Source organism: Castor canadensis, chromosome 12, assembly GCF_047511655.1.
Source record: "Castor canadensis chromosome 12, mCasCan1.hap1v2, whole genome shotgun sequence".
In the NCBI taxonomy this organism is placed as follows: Eukaryota; Metazoa; Chordata; class Mammalia; order Rodentia; family Castoridae; genus Castor; species Castor canadensis.
In genome coordinates, this window is record NC_133397.1 from 50,375,755 (window position 1) to 50,389,772 (window position 14,018).

Below are 14,018 nucleotides of genomic sequence, written 5' to 3' on the forward strand. Positions count from 1 at the left end.
TATTACTCTATCCCGCATAGTAGTTTATCCTATTTCAATATAAATTCTCTGGTTTTCTAAGATCCCTCCTTGTCTTTCCATAACACTCATATTAAGGGCTCAGGACTAGGAGACTAATTGTTTGGGAGTAGGGAAAGCACAACAGGAGAGGAAAAATGCATGCTTTTATACTGTTAATTGAAAGAAGCAGAATAAAGATATGTATGCAGTATGAGTACAACTATGAAAACCATATAATATGTAACCTTTGTGGGGAAGAAAAATAAAATACTGAAAGGAAATTCACTTAAAATGTTAACAAAGGTCATTTTTAAATCACTTTTCTGGGGCTATCTCTTCCCCTTCTACTCTACCTCTTGATATTTTCTCAAATATTTATAATACACATTTTATAACAAACACTTAAATATTGGTATACCTTCAGAAATATAACTCTGTAGCTCCCAACTGAACTGGATATTCTGTCCCATTGTTAGATTCAAAGACATCCAGTCTATTTGCCTGAAATAACAAGAGATCTTCAGCAAGAAAACTGGAAGTCAAAAGGTCCAAATTTGTTAGTAACTTTTCTAGTGTTCAAAGAACAATAAATCTGAATTTAATGTGGTGTCTTTCACTTGGTGTATCCCTTAACTCCCCACTGCATATTTAATTCCTGAGTTTTGAAGTCAGACTTAGAAGAAAACCTAAATAAACTGGTTAAGCTAAAACATTTGTTGGCCCCTATAGAAAAAAGAGTAGAGCATTGAGACAAATTGTGTCCCCAAAGGGTAATAGAACCTTTTGCTTCTGTGTGGCCCACAGCTTGGTTTAAGTGTTTTAAGGGTTCCAGGACACTGAAGTCCTTTTTGACGCCTTGCAGGCTGCAAAGTGTCAGGGATGGAGCTGTGTAGAAGGAGGCAGCCAGTAACATTTGCCAGGAGCCTTCCATGATTATTGGTCTTGGAGTCTATGTCTCAGAAGTAGGTATCAACTAACAGGTCCATAGAAGGAGAGAGAATGATGGGGTTTTTTCAGGGGTACATCTGAATGTCATTGAAATTGCTAGGCACAACTAGGGGAACAGATGTCTTTCAGGTCCCTTAGACACTGGTGGTGTACTTGCATGAAAGAAAATCCTAAAAGCATGGCTTACTTGCCACATGGGAAAACTGGTTTTTACCTATTCTCTGAATATGTCATCAGCTCTATTCTTAGTGAACATACAGTTTCTGCTTAAAAATCAGCCAGCCAGCTCTTCTTCCTCCTCCAGCTCATGGTTTTGATTGGTGCAGGCATGTTAATTGCAGAAAAAGAGGATATAAAGTGTAAATACAGTCTTATGATTAATCTTTTATGATGCTTATATTTGGGGAATGTATGTAGTAAGACTCTTACCACTTCTGGCTAGTAAAATATTAGGTTTTATTACATTCAATTGTTTTGTTAACCTGCAGCCCACCTAGCCTAAGTTGGGGTACTTTAACTAGAAGCCCACCTAGCCTAAAAATCAGCCATAACTGGCATGACCCTTGGGTAACCTCGAGCCCCACTCCCTGGAACAAAGGGAGGTGAAACGGGTTTCTGGGAACAGGGAGTGTTTCTGATTGATCATGCTGAACGGAATGTGAGTCAATATGTTAAGACATCTGGTGTTTTTCAAGTTCCTGACAGGTAAACCTGATAAGTAAAACTCTGGTGTTTCTCCAGTTCCCAATAAATAATCTTACCCCACCACCAGGATGTGGGCAATGTCAGGAAAATGTGACCCCAGGGACATGAGGAATTCCTATGTGACAATGATTGATGCTTTAAAGAGTATAAGACCTGCTTAAACTTTGCTTTCAGGGTCCTTGTTGAAACCTGCTGCGTCAGGCAGGGGCTCGGACCCTAGCCATCTAGAAAATAAACCTCATCTTCTGACTTCCTTTGTCTCGAGTGTCCTTTGTCCTCTCAGAAGGTAGCCGGCCTCATACCCTAACAGCTGGAGGTTCCACCGAGATCGGCCCCTCCCTGAGAGGAACAAACGGCCTCCGATACCGAGGTTTAATTGGGAAAGACCGCGGAAGGAGGATTGGCCACCTCCGTTTGGAGGAACCTGGGGTCCCCATGTGAATTTGGTTGGGAATTCTCATTGAGTGGAGGGAAAGGGTTACAGCCCTGGAGGCTTCACTATTGGAAGTCATGGGAGACATCCCCGACAGTCAGGAACCACGCGGACGTCCTCAGTGGACGCCGTTTGGCGGTCTTTGGGTAAGGATCCTAAATCTGGTGTGAATGGAAGTGCGCCTGTGAGAGTAATCTGGATGACCGGCCGGTACTTGTGTATGTTGGAGAGTCCTGTACGAATTTGTTTGTCTGCTGGAATTGTCTCTTTTGTTCTTTGTTGTCTCCTTTGTTCATCTCTTCTGATCATAATGGGACAGGCTCAGGTAACTCCTAAGACCCTTCTTCTGAGTCATTTTTCAGAAATCCGCGCTAAGGGACACAATTATGGCGTGGAAATTAAGAAAGGTAAGTTTGATGCCCTTTGCTCAGTGGAATGGCCAACCTTTAATGTAGGCTGGTCCCCTCAGGGAACCTTCTCCTTGGACACAATTAAGAAGGTCTGCAATGTCATTAATAAACCTGGTCTTCATGGCCACCCTGATCAATATCCCTACGTCCTTATGTGGCAGACTTTAGTAGAGGACCCTCCTTCCTGGCTGTGGCCATTTATCCATGAGGCACCTACAGACTGGCCCACGATACTGGCTGTGTCGGGGAATGCCCCCACTCCTGTTAATTCCCCTAAGAAGCCTATTCTGCAGGAAGAACCGACTTCCCATCCGTCCTTGATAGACTTAGATTTTGAGGCAAGCCCCCGCCGTATGCCACTGCCATGCCACTCCAGCCAGAGGCAGCTGCACCCTCGAACCTCCCCATTCATCAGCCTCCCTGTCTGCACCCCCTGCCCTGGTCTCCAGACCGGTGAGGGGACTCAGGCCCCGTAGGCAGCGAGAAGAAACCCCAGAGAGGAGCCCTCCTCCACTTCCACTGCCCCCCGCATCCTCCCGGTGCCGGCTCTGGGCAGTGTTGGTCCCGATGGGGGACGCGTCTATCAGTATTGACCCTTTTCAAGTAGTGACCTGTACAACTGGAAAGCCCAGAATCCTCCTTTTTCTGAGGATCCTAGAGGCCTGACCGATCTGTTCAAGTCCATTTTACATACTCACAGTCCTACATGGGATGACTGTCAGCAGCTCCTTAAGACTCTATTCACCACTGAGGAACAGGAGCGGATTCTCACTGAAGCCAGAAAGAATGTCCCCGGTGAGAACGGACGACCGACTACCCTGCCAAACCTGATTGATGACCGTTTTCCCTTAAACAGACCCGATTGGGACTATGGGAATGCAGAAGGTAGGGAGCGTCTCTGGGTCTACTGCCAGACTCTTATGGCAGGCCTCCAGGCAGCAGCTCGCTGCCCTACCAATTTGGCTAAGGTAAAGACGATAGTGCAAGGGGAGAATGAAAGCCCGGCCGTGTTCCTTGAGCAACTTTACGATGCATACAGACAGTATACCCCCCTAGATCCACTAGCGGAGGTGAATCAGTCAGCCGTGATAATGTCCTTCATAAATCAGGCTGCCCCCGATATTAGAAAGAAACTATATAAGCAGGAAGGACTTGGGGAAATGACTATCCGGGATCTGATGAAAGTAGCCAAAAGAGTTTTTTTTGTTTTGTTTTGTTTTGTTTTTTAACATCATAAATGGTCTTTTTTTTTTCCTTTTTCTTTTATTATTCACATGTGCATACAAGGCTTGGTTCATTTCTCCCCCCTGCCCCCACCCCCTCCCTTACCACCCACTCCGGCCCCTCCCTCTCCCCCCCCAATACCCAGCAGAAACTATTTTGCCCTTATTTCTAATTTTGTTGTAGAGAGAGTATAAGCAATAATAGGAAGGAACAAGGGTTTTTGCTGGTTGAGATAAGGATAGCTATACAGGGCATTGACTCACATTGATTTCCTGTGCATGGGTGTTACCTTCTAGGTTAATTCTTCTTGAACTAACCTTTTCTCTAGTTCCTGGTTCCCTTTTTCCTATTGGTCTCAGTTGCTTTTAAGGTATCTGCTTTAGTTTCTCTGCGTTGAGGGCAACAAATGCTAGCTAATTTTTTAGGTGTCTTACCTATCCTCACACCTCCCTTGTGTGCTCTCACTTTTATCATGTGCTCATAGTCCAATCCCCTTGTTGTGTTTGCCCTTGATCTAATGTCCACATATGAGAGAGAACATACGATTTTTGGTTTTTTGAGCCAGGCTTACCTCACTCAGGATGATGTTCTCCAATTCCATCCATTTACCAGCGAATGATAACATTTCGTTCTTCTTCATGGCTGCATAAAATTCCATTGTGTATAGATACCACATTTTCTTAATCCATTCGTCAGTGGTGGGGCATCTTGGCTGTTTCCTTAACTTGGCTATTGTGAATAGTGCCACAATAAACATGGGTGTGCTGGTGCCTCTGGAGTAACAGTCTTTTAGATATATCCCCAAGAGTGGTATTACTGGATCAAATGGTAGATCGATGTCCAGCTTTTTAAGTAGCCTCCAAATTTTTTTCCAGAGTGGTTGTACTAGTCTACATTCCCACCAACAGTGTAAGAGGGTTCCATTTTCCCCGCATCCTCGCCAACACCTGTTGGTGGTGTTGCTGATGATGGCTATTCTAACAGGGGTGAGGTGGAATCTTAGCGTGGTTTTAATTTGCATTTCCTTTATTGCTAGAGAAGGTGAGCATTTTTTCATGTGTTTTCTGGCCATTTGAATTTCTTCTTTTGAGAAAGTTCTGTTTAGTTCACTTGCCCATTTCTTTATTGGTTCATTAGTTTTGGGAGAATTGAGTTTTTAAAGTTCCCTATATATTCTGGTTATCAGTCCTTTGTCTGATGTGTAGTTGGCAAATATTTTCTCCCACTCTGTGGGTGTTCTCTTCAGTTTAGAGACCATTTCTTTTGATGAACAGAAGCTTTTTAGCTTTATGAGGTCCCATTTATCTATGCTATCTCTTAGTTGCTGTGCTGCTGGGGTTTCGTTGAGAAAGTTCTTACCTACTAACTCCAGAGTAGTTCCTACTCTTTCCTGTATCAACTTAAGAGTTTGGGGTCTGATATTAAGATCCTTGATCCATTTTGAGTTAATCTTGGTATAGGGTGATATACATGGATCTAGTTTCAGTTTTTTGCAGACTGCTAACCAGTTTTCCCAGCAGTTTTTGTTGAAGAGGCTGCTATTTCTCCAACATATATTTTTAGCACCTTTGTCAAAGACAAGTTGGTTATAGTTGTGTGGCTTCATATCCAGGTCCTCTGTTCTGTTCCACTGGTCTTCATGTCTGTTTTTGTGCCAGTACCATGATGTTTTTATTGTTATTGCTTTGCAATATAGTTTGAAGTCAGGTATTGTGATACCTCCAGCATTGTTCTTTTTGCTGAGTATTGCCTTGGCTATTCGTGGCCTCTTGTGTTTCCATATAAATTTAACAGTAGATTTTTCAATCTCTTTAATGAATGTTATTTGAATTTTGATGGGAATTGCATTAAACATGTAGATTACTTTTGGGAGTATCGACATTTTTACTATGTTGATTCTACCAATCCATGAGCATGGGAGATCTCTCCACTTTCTATAGTCTTCCTCAATCTCTTTCTTCAGAAGTGTATAGTTTTCCTTATAGAGGTCTTTCACATCTTTGGTAGGTTTACACCTAGGTATTTGATTTTTTTTGAGGCTATTGTAAATGGAATTGTTTTCATACATTCTTTTTCCGTTTGCTCATTGTTAGTGTATAGAAATGCTAATGATTTTTCTATGTTGATTTTATATCCTGCTACCTTGCTATAGCTATTGATGATGTCTAGAAGCTTCTGAGTAGAGTTTTTTTGGGTCTTTAAGGTATAGGATCATGTCGTCTGCAAATAGGGATATTTTGACAGTTTCTTTACCTATTTGTATTCCTTTTATTCCTTCTTCTTGCCTAATTGCTCTGGCTAGGAATTCCAGTACTATGTTGAATAGGAGTGGAGATAGTGGGCATCCTTGTCTGGTCAAAAGAGTTTTTAACACCTGAGAAACCCCAGAAGAGTGAGAGGATAGAATCAGGAAAAAAATTCGTGAACTGCAAGAAAGGATTCGGAGGGAGGACAGGGAACACCAGAGTAAGGAAAACAAAAAACAGCAGAAGGAAATGGCTAAAATATTGCTAGAAGGGGTCCAAGGTTTGGCTGGACCGGGCTCTGGACGGACTGGCCCTCCCCATCCCTGAAGAGATCAACCCCGATTAGGCCAGGGACAGTGTGCCTATTGTCCCAAGCTCCAGGGTCGCTTGAGGCCAAATAGCAGGCCCAACAATGACACCCAGGTCCTGTTAACTGAAATGGACAATGACTAGAGGGGACGGGACTCGGAACCCCTCCCCGAGTCTTGGGTAACCATATATGTGGAGGGGAAGTCCGTGAGATGCATGGTGGACACAGGGGCCCAATATTCAGTCCTTAATAAACCTACTGAGCCACTGTCTCAGAAAATTAGTCTCGTGCAAGGAGCCACTGGGTCCAAGGCATATCAATGGACTAGCAAGTGTCAGGTGGATTTGGGCCAGCATCAGGTGACCCATTCCTTTTTGGTCATTCCTGAATGCCCTGCCCCACTTCTGGGACATGATCTGCTAACTAAGGTGAGGGCTCACATTCACTTTGAGCCAGATGGAATCAAAGTGATGGATGGGCGAGGACAGCCTCTCCAAGTCTTGACTGTGTCTCTCGAGGATGAACATCGATGTTCTCCTTGCGGGACCCTGCCCTGAAACCTATTGAGTGGTCCCCTGAAATGACTTATTGGATTCAAACCTTCCCCCAGGCTTGGGCAGAAATAACAGGTGTGGAGCTGGCAAAACATCAAGCACTGGTAATAGTAGAAATCAAGGCTTTGGCTCAGCCCATCCGAGTCCATCAGTATCCTATGTCTTCTGAGGCATGGAGGGGGATTGCCCCTCACATTAACTGTCTCCTGGAGGCCAGAATATTATGGCCCTGCCGTTCTGCTTGGAACACTCCCTCCTCCCCATTAAGAAACCCAGGGGAAAAGACTATAGGCCAGTCCAAGTTTTAAGGGAAGTAAATAAGAGGGTGGAGGACATCAACCCCACAGTCCCCAACCCCTATACCTTGCTGAGCCATTTGCCCCCTTCCCGTGTTTGGTATACCACTTTGGACTTGAAACATGCTTTTTTTAGCATAGCCCTGGCACCCAACAGTCAACACATTTTTGCCTTCGAATGGCATGATGAAAATACGGGAACCCCCGGACAGTTAACATGGACTAGACTCCCACAGGATTTCAAAAACTCCCCTGTTCAGTGAGGCTCTTAATCAGGATCTGGACTCATATCACCGGAGCCATAGTTCCGTCACACTTTTGTGGTATGTAGATGACTTGCTTCTGGCAGCTGCATCTGGAGCTGAGTGCCGGCAAGCCACTGGAGACCTCGTTCAGGAGCTGGGGAAATTGGGCTATCAGGCCAGTGCAAAGAAGGCTCAAATTTGTAGATGAACAGTCACCTACCTGGGGTATGAACTAAAAGAGAGAACCAGATAGTTAATGAATGCCATGAAAGAAACTATTCTCAGACTCCCCGTCCCCACCTCGGCTTGAGAAGTTCGTGAGTTCCTGGGGATGGCGGGCTACTGCCGGCTGTGGATATTAGGGTATGCTGAACTGGCAAAACCCTTATATGAGGCAACTAAAGATAAGGCCCCGTGGGTCTGGGGGCCAGATCAACAGAAGGTCTTTGAGGAGCTCAAGACCACCCTCCTAAGAGCTCCAGCCCTGGCGCTGCCAGACCCTCTAAAGCCCTTCACCCTCTTTGTAGATGAAAGGAGGGGAATAGTGAAAGGGGTACTAATGCAGTGCCTAGGGCCCTGGAAGTGTCCGGTTGCTTATCTATCCAAAAGGTTAGACCCAGTTGCAGCAGGCTGGCCCCCATGCCTGCGGATCATAGCGGCAGTTGCCCTAATGGTAAAGGACACAGATAAGCTCACTTTTGGGCAACATCTGAAGGTGGTAACCCCTCATGCAGTAGAGGGGGTCCTAAAGCACCCTCCAGGTAGATGGATGACCAATGCCCAACAGACTCATTACCAAGGGCTCTTGCTGGATGCCCCCCGCATCCTCTTCTCTGAACCAGTCTCTCTGAACCTGGCCACCTTGCTGCCAAATCTGGACCTGGAAGCCCCGCTACATGACTGTCAAGAGATCATAGCTGAAACCACCCAAGTGCGCCCCGATCTTCAGGACCTAGCCCTACCCAACAGCGAGCTGGTATAGTATACAGATGGGAGTAGCTTTGTCTCGGATGGGGTGCATAAGGAGGGGGCAGCGGTGGTGGACCAAGGTGGGAGCATAATTTGGAGTGCCTCGCTGTCCCCAGGGACCTCAGCCCAGAAGGCCGAACTGATCATGCTGGCAGAGGCACTCGAGTGGGCTGAGGGAAAACGAGTGACTGTTTATACTGACAGCCGTTATGCTTTCGGCACCGTCCATGTACATGGCTCCATCTACCGGGAAAGGGGTTTCATTACAGCACAAGGAAAGGAGCTACGTAACCTCCCGGAGATCCAGAGACTATTGACTGTGGTGCAGAAGCCCCAAGCTGTTGCAGTAGTACATGTTCCTGGTCACCAGTCTTCCCAGACTCCAGAAGCTATAGGGAACCGGTGAGCAGACGAAGCAGCCCAAAATGCTGCTTTGGCCTCTACGACCCTAGCGCTGACTTTACCTGTGCCCGAGCTTCCACGCTTGCCACCATGACCCGAGTACACCTCGGAAGACAGACAGTGGATCCAAGGTCACCGATGCCCAGAGTCCAACCAGCAAGGCTGGTATCGTGATGACGAAGGGTGACTGATCCTTCCTGAAAAGTTAGGACTGTTTCTCCTTTCCAACCTACATCGAGCCAACCATTTAGGCAAGAAAAAACTACTCGCCCTCCTCAAGTCAGCCTACCTCTGGTTCCTGCATCAAACAGCCCAGATTCAAAGGATTGTGGACCAATGTTTTGGGTGCCAGGCTATGAAACCCAGCAAAAAGGGACTCCTACATACAGGTACACGGGTATGGGGGAGGGCGCCGGGATGGAGCTGGGAAGTGGATTTCACTGAGGTGAAGCCGGGAAGGTATGGGTATAAGTATTTGTTGGTTCTGAAAGACACCTTCTCAGGCTGGGTGGAGTCTTTTCCTACAAAACAAGAGACTGCTCAGGTTGTAGCTAAGGTTTTGCTGGAGGAAATCATACCCAGATATGGCATCCCTGAAACTCTAGGCTCTGATAACGGTCCGGCTTTCATCAGTAATGTCCTACAAGGGCTGGCCCGGGCAGTGGGGACTAATTGGAAACTGCATTGTGAATATAACCCCCAGAGCTCAGGGCAGGTAGAAAGAATGAATTGGACCCTAAAGGAGACCTTATCTAAATTAGCCATCGAGACTGGCGGAGACTGGGTGGCCCTCCTACCCTATGCCATCTTCCGGGTTCAAAATTCACCATATGTACATGGATTGACACCTTTTGAAATTCTATATGGGGCTCTGCCCCCCATTGTTGTCCAAACTCTACTGGACCAAGACCCCAGTATGGCCCCAAATTACTTGGCTAGCTTAAAGGCCCTACAGGAGGTCCAATGAGAGATCTGGCCCTTAGTGCACTCCTTGTATGAGACCAAAGATGCATCAAACCCAGAACATGGCATCGTCCCAGGGGATTGGGTATGGGTAAAGAGACAGAGAGCCACACTTTAGAAGAAAGATGGAAGGGCTCTTACATGGTCGTTTTGGTTACCCCCACTGCTCTTAAGGTTGACGGCATCGGGCTTTGGGTCCATCACTCCCACGTGCGTCAAGCCAGTCAGCAAGAACAGGAAGAGGCTAGAGAGTGGATTGCATGGTGAAACCCCAATAATCCATTAAAACTGAAGCTCATCCAGCCCAGGAGATGTACAGAGCAACTCTCCACGCAACTCTCAATGACCCCCTGCAGTGACCTCTGGACCAGGGCAGACCCCAAGGTCCATTAGCCAGAAAGATGATAAAATTCCTCCTGCACATTCTAAGCCTTCTGTGTCTATGCTGGGTGGGACCTGCCCAGAACCCTAATCCCCACCAGCCCTACCACCTCACCTGGGTGGTCATAGATACATCCACAGGGGAGAGTCTCACTCAGACCTCCAAGGTGACCCCTCCCAACGTCTGTTTCCCTGATTTAACTTTTGATCTGATAAAACTGGTGGCCCATGTGGGGATTCTGAAGGATAACTTTTACATCTGTCCAGGACACCTAAAAGGTAAAAGTAATAGTAAACAGTGCGGGGGGGCATCGAATTATTTTTGCACTTCCTGGTCCTGTGTGTCCACTGGCAACATCTGGTGGCCACCTCCTGAAAAAACAGACCTAATTACCATGTCTAAGGGCTGTATAACAGAACAAAGAAGCCGCTGGAGTCCCCGCTGTGACCTTGTAAAAATCAAATTTACAGAAAAAGGTAAAGCTGACACTCGATGGATATCAGGCCTCATCTGGGGAATTCGCCGCTATGACCTGATGAGGCTCAGGGCCCAAGACCAGGGAGCCCTATTTACCATCAGCTCACACAGCAACCAGCCCCTACTCGGGCGATAGGCCCCAATAAAGTACTTAAGCTGCCCTATGTGGAGCCGCCTCCCTGACCTCGCACAACCCCGGTCCCTTCCCGACCCCACACAAATGCTAGTATTACAACTCCAGGACCACTAGGAACTGGCACTTCCCTGGGAAGGCCCAGCCCCACGACTGGGTCTACGGACCCCCTTTGGAATTTGGTAAATGCCGCATTCCTAACATTGAACCACACCAGCCCTAATATGACTACCTCCTGCTGGCTGTGCTATGATGTGAGGCCCCCATTCTATGAGGTAATAGGACTAAATGCCACCTACAATGTCTCGACTAGTGAAAACCCCACTCAATGTTCCTAGGGAAACCATAAGAGAGGTCTGACCATACAACAAGTGAGCAGCCAAGGAACCTGCTTAGGGAAGGTGCCGGCAGGAAAATGGGACCTATGTGCTGTTATAGATAACAACCCCACCTGGGGCAATGGTATTAAGTGGGTAATTCCAAAAGACAATGGATGGTGGATATGCTCACAGTGTGGGCTCACCCCTTGCCTATCAACTAATGTCTTTAACAACTCCAAAGAATTCTGTGTCCTAGTGACTGTGCTGCCCCGCATCATCTATCATTCTGAGGAGAGCCTATATTCACACTGGAATACAGGAACAGGTGAAAGAAAAAAGAGAGAGCCTATGTCTGCATTAACCATTGCTACCCTACTTAGCCTAGGAGTGGCTGGAGCAGGAACCAGCATAGCTTCCCTGGCTACTCAACATAGTGGGATATCCTCACTGTGCGTGGCCATAGATGAGGACATAGAGAGAACAGAAGCCTCCATCAGTTACCTAGAAAAATCCCTTACCTCCCTATCTGAGGTAGTACTTCAGAACAGACGGGGTCTGGACTTATTGTTCCTTCAGCAGGGGGGAATATGTGCCGCCTTAGGGGAGGAATGTTGTTTCTATGCTGATCATTCGGGAGTAGTTAGGGAGTCTATGTCTAAAGTGAGGGAAGGACTGGCAAAAAGGAAGTGGGAAAGAGAAGCCCAAGAAGGTTGGTTGGAAGCTTGGTTCAATAGGTCCCCCTGGTTTACTACCTTGGTCTCTACCCTGGTGGGTCCCTTGGTTATACTGCTGCTTATCCTAACTTTCAGTTCATGCATTCTGAATAAGCTAGTGACCTTCGTAAAAGATCGAGTTAGTACAGTCCAACTCATGGTCCTGAGACAGCAATATGAAGGGCTACCTAGCCCTGGACATGTTTACGCGTATCACCCAAATGAGCATGATTCCTCATTATGAACATCTAAAGGGGGGAATGTTGAGGTACTTTAACTTGCAGCCCACCTAGCCTAAGTTGGGGTACTTTAACTAGCAGCCCACCTAGCCTAAAAATCAGCTATAACTGGCATGACCCTTGGGTAACCTCGAGCCCCACTCCCTGGAACAAAGGGAGGTGAAACGGTTCCTGGGAACAGGGAGTGTTTCTGATTGATCATGCTGAACGGAATGTGAGTCAATATGTTAAGACATCTGGTGTTTTTCAAGTTCCTGACAGGTAAACCTGATAAGTAAAACTCTGGTGTTTCTCCAGTTCCCAATAAATAATCTTACCCCACCACCAGGATGTGGGCAATGTCAGGAAAATGTGACCCCAGGGGCATGAGGAATTCCTATGTGACAATGATTGACGCTTTAAAGAATATAAGACCTGCTTAAACTTTGCATTCAAGGTCCTTGTTGAAACCTGCTGCGTCAGGCAGATGCTCGGACCCTAGCTAGCTAGAAAATAAACCTCGCCTTGTGACTTCCTTTGTCTCAAGTGTCCTTTGTCCTCTCAGAAGGTGGCAGGCCTTGTACCCTAACAGTTTAAAACATAATTTGATACATATTTACATCTAGATTGGAAGAATTCTACAAATTAATGCCCTTGAAAGCCTGTTGACATACTGACAGATGACCTTTTTTTGTCTTTTGTATTCTTGTCCTTTATTTATATGGACCACAAAGAATGATGTCTTTTGAGCAGGGCACTAGTGACTCACACCTCTAATCCTAGCTACTCAGGAAGCAGAGATCAGGAGGATCCCGGTTCCAAGCCAGCCCTGGGCAAATAGTTCAAGAAACCCTATCTTTAAAATATTCATCACAAAAAAAGGGTTGGTGGAGTGGCTCAAGATGAAAGCCCTGAGTTCAAGCCCCAGTACTGAAAAAAAAAAAAGAATGATGTCTTTTGGATGATTATGTTCACACATTGTAATGGTCTTGTGTTAGTCAACTTTTCATCACTGTAACAAAATGCCTGAGACAATTGACTTAAAGGAGGAAAGATTTATTTTGGCTCACAGTTTCAGAGGTTTTTGTCCATGATTGGCTGGCTTCATTGTTCCATAGCAGAGAATCATGGTGGTGGGAGAGTGTGGTAGAAGAGGTTCTCCACCTCATGACAGCCAAGGAGAGAGAAAGAGACAGAGTAGGAGAGAAAAGAGAGGGGAGAAGGGAGATGGGAGAAGTCCAAGGACAAAATATACTCCTCAAAGACATTATCCCAGTGACCTGCTTTCTCCAACTATGCCCCATCTCCTAGGAGCCCATTCAGCTCTGAACTCATCAATGGATTAATGTTAATCCCCTCATAACCCAGTCACCTCTCCTTAATACCACCTGCTGGGGACCAAGTCTTCAACATGTGAGTCTTCAGGGGACATTTTTTATCCAAACCACGTCTCCTATGTAAAAAATGCAAAGGATATAGACATTTGATCCTCTTGTACATCTGATAGGCTTGGATTCAAATGATCTGAATTATTTTGTTTTTGAAATTTCTGTCAGTAACTGCTTAGCTCTCTAGAAATTGTGAGTCTATGAGTGCAAAAGGCCTCCTGATTTTTATAAAACAAAAGCTAGCTCTTTGGAAGGTAAAATATTTCCAGTGAAGTGATCTCCTTTTCAAACATTAAATAACAAAGATTGGTCTTTTCTAAATGTTTCGTCTATGCAACATCTTTAACACTTTAATTGATTTGAAATGATCTTGGCCTTGTAAAGTATGCTCACTAAATGGTGAGGGTTTTTTGTTGTTGTTGTTGTTGTTTCTTCCTTTGAGCCAATGTAAGCATTTTACAACACCCTGGCTCTTTGAAAAGCAGGACCCACACACCCTACCTATGAGTTGGCACACAGCCAAGAAAGTCCTTTTGTGTGTGTTCGTGGTGAATCATTCATACCCTGTAAGATCTATCAAAATAGCTTTGTTTGAAAACCTTGTTTTCCCTATCTTTTTTCATGATGACTCAGACTTCAGAGCTTTCATGTCTAAATTCTCTTTTCTTTCTTGTCTCTCATC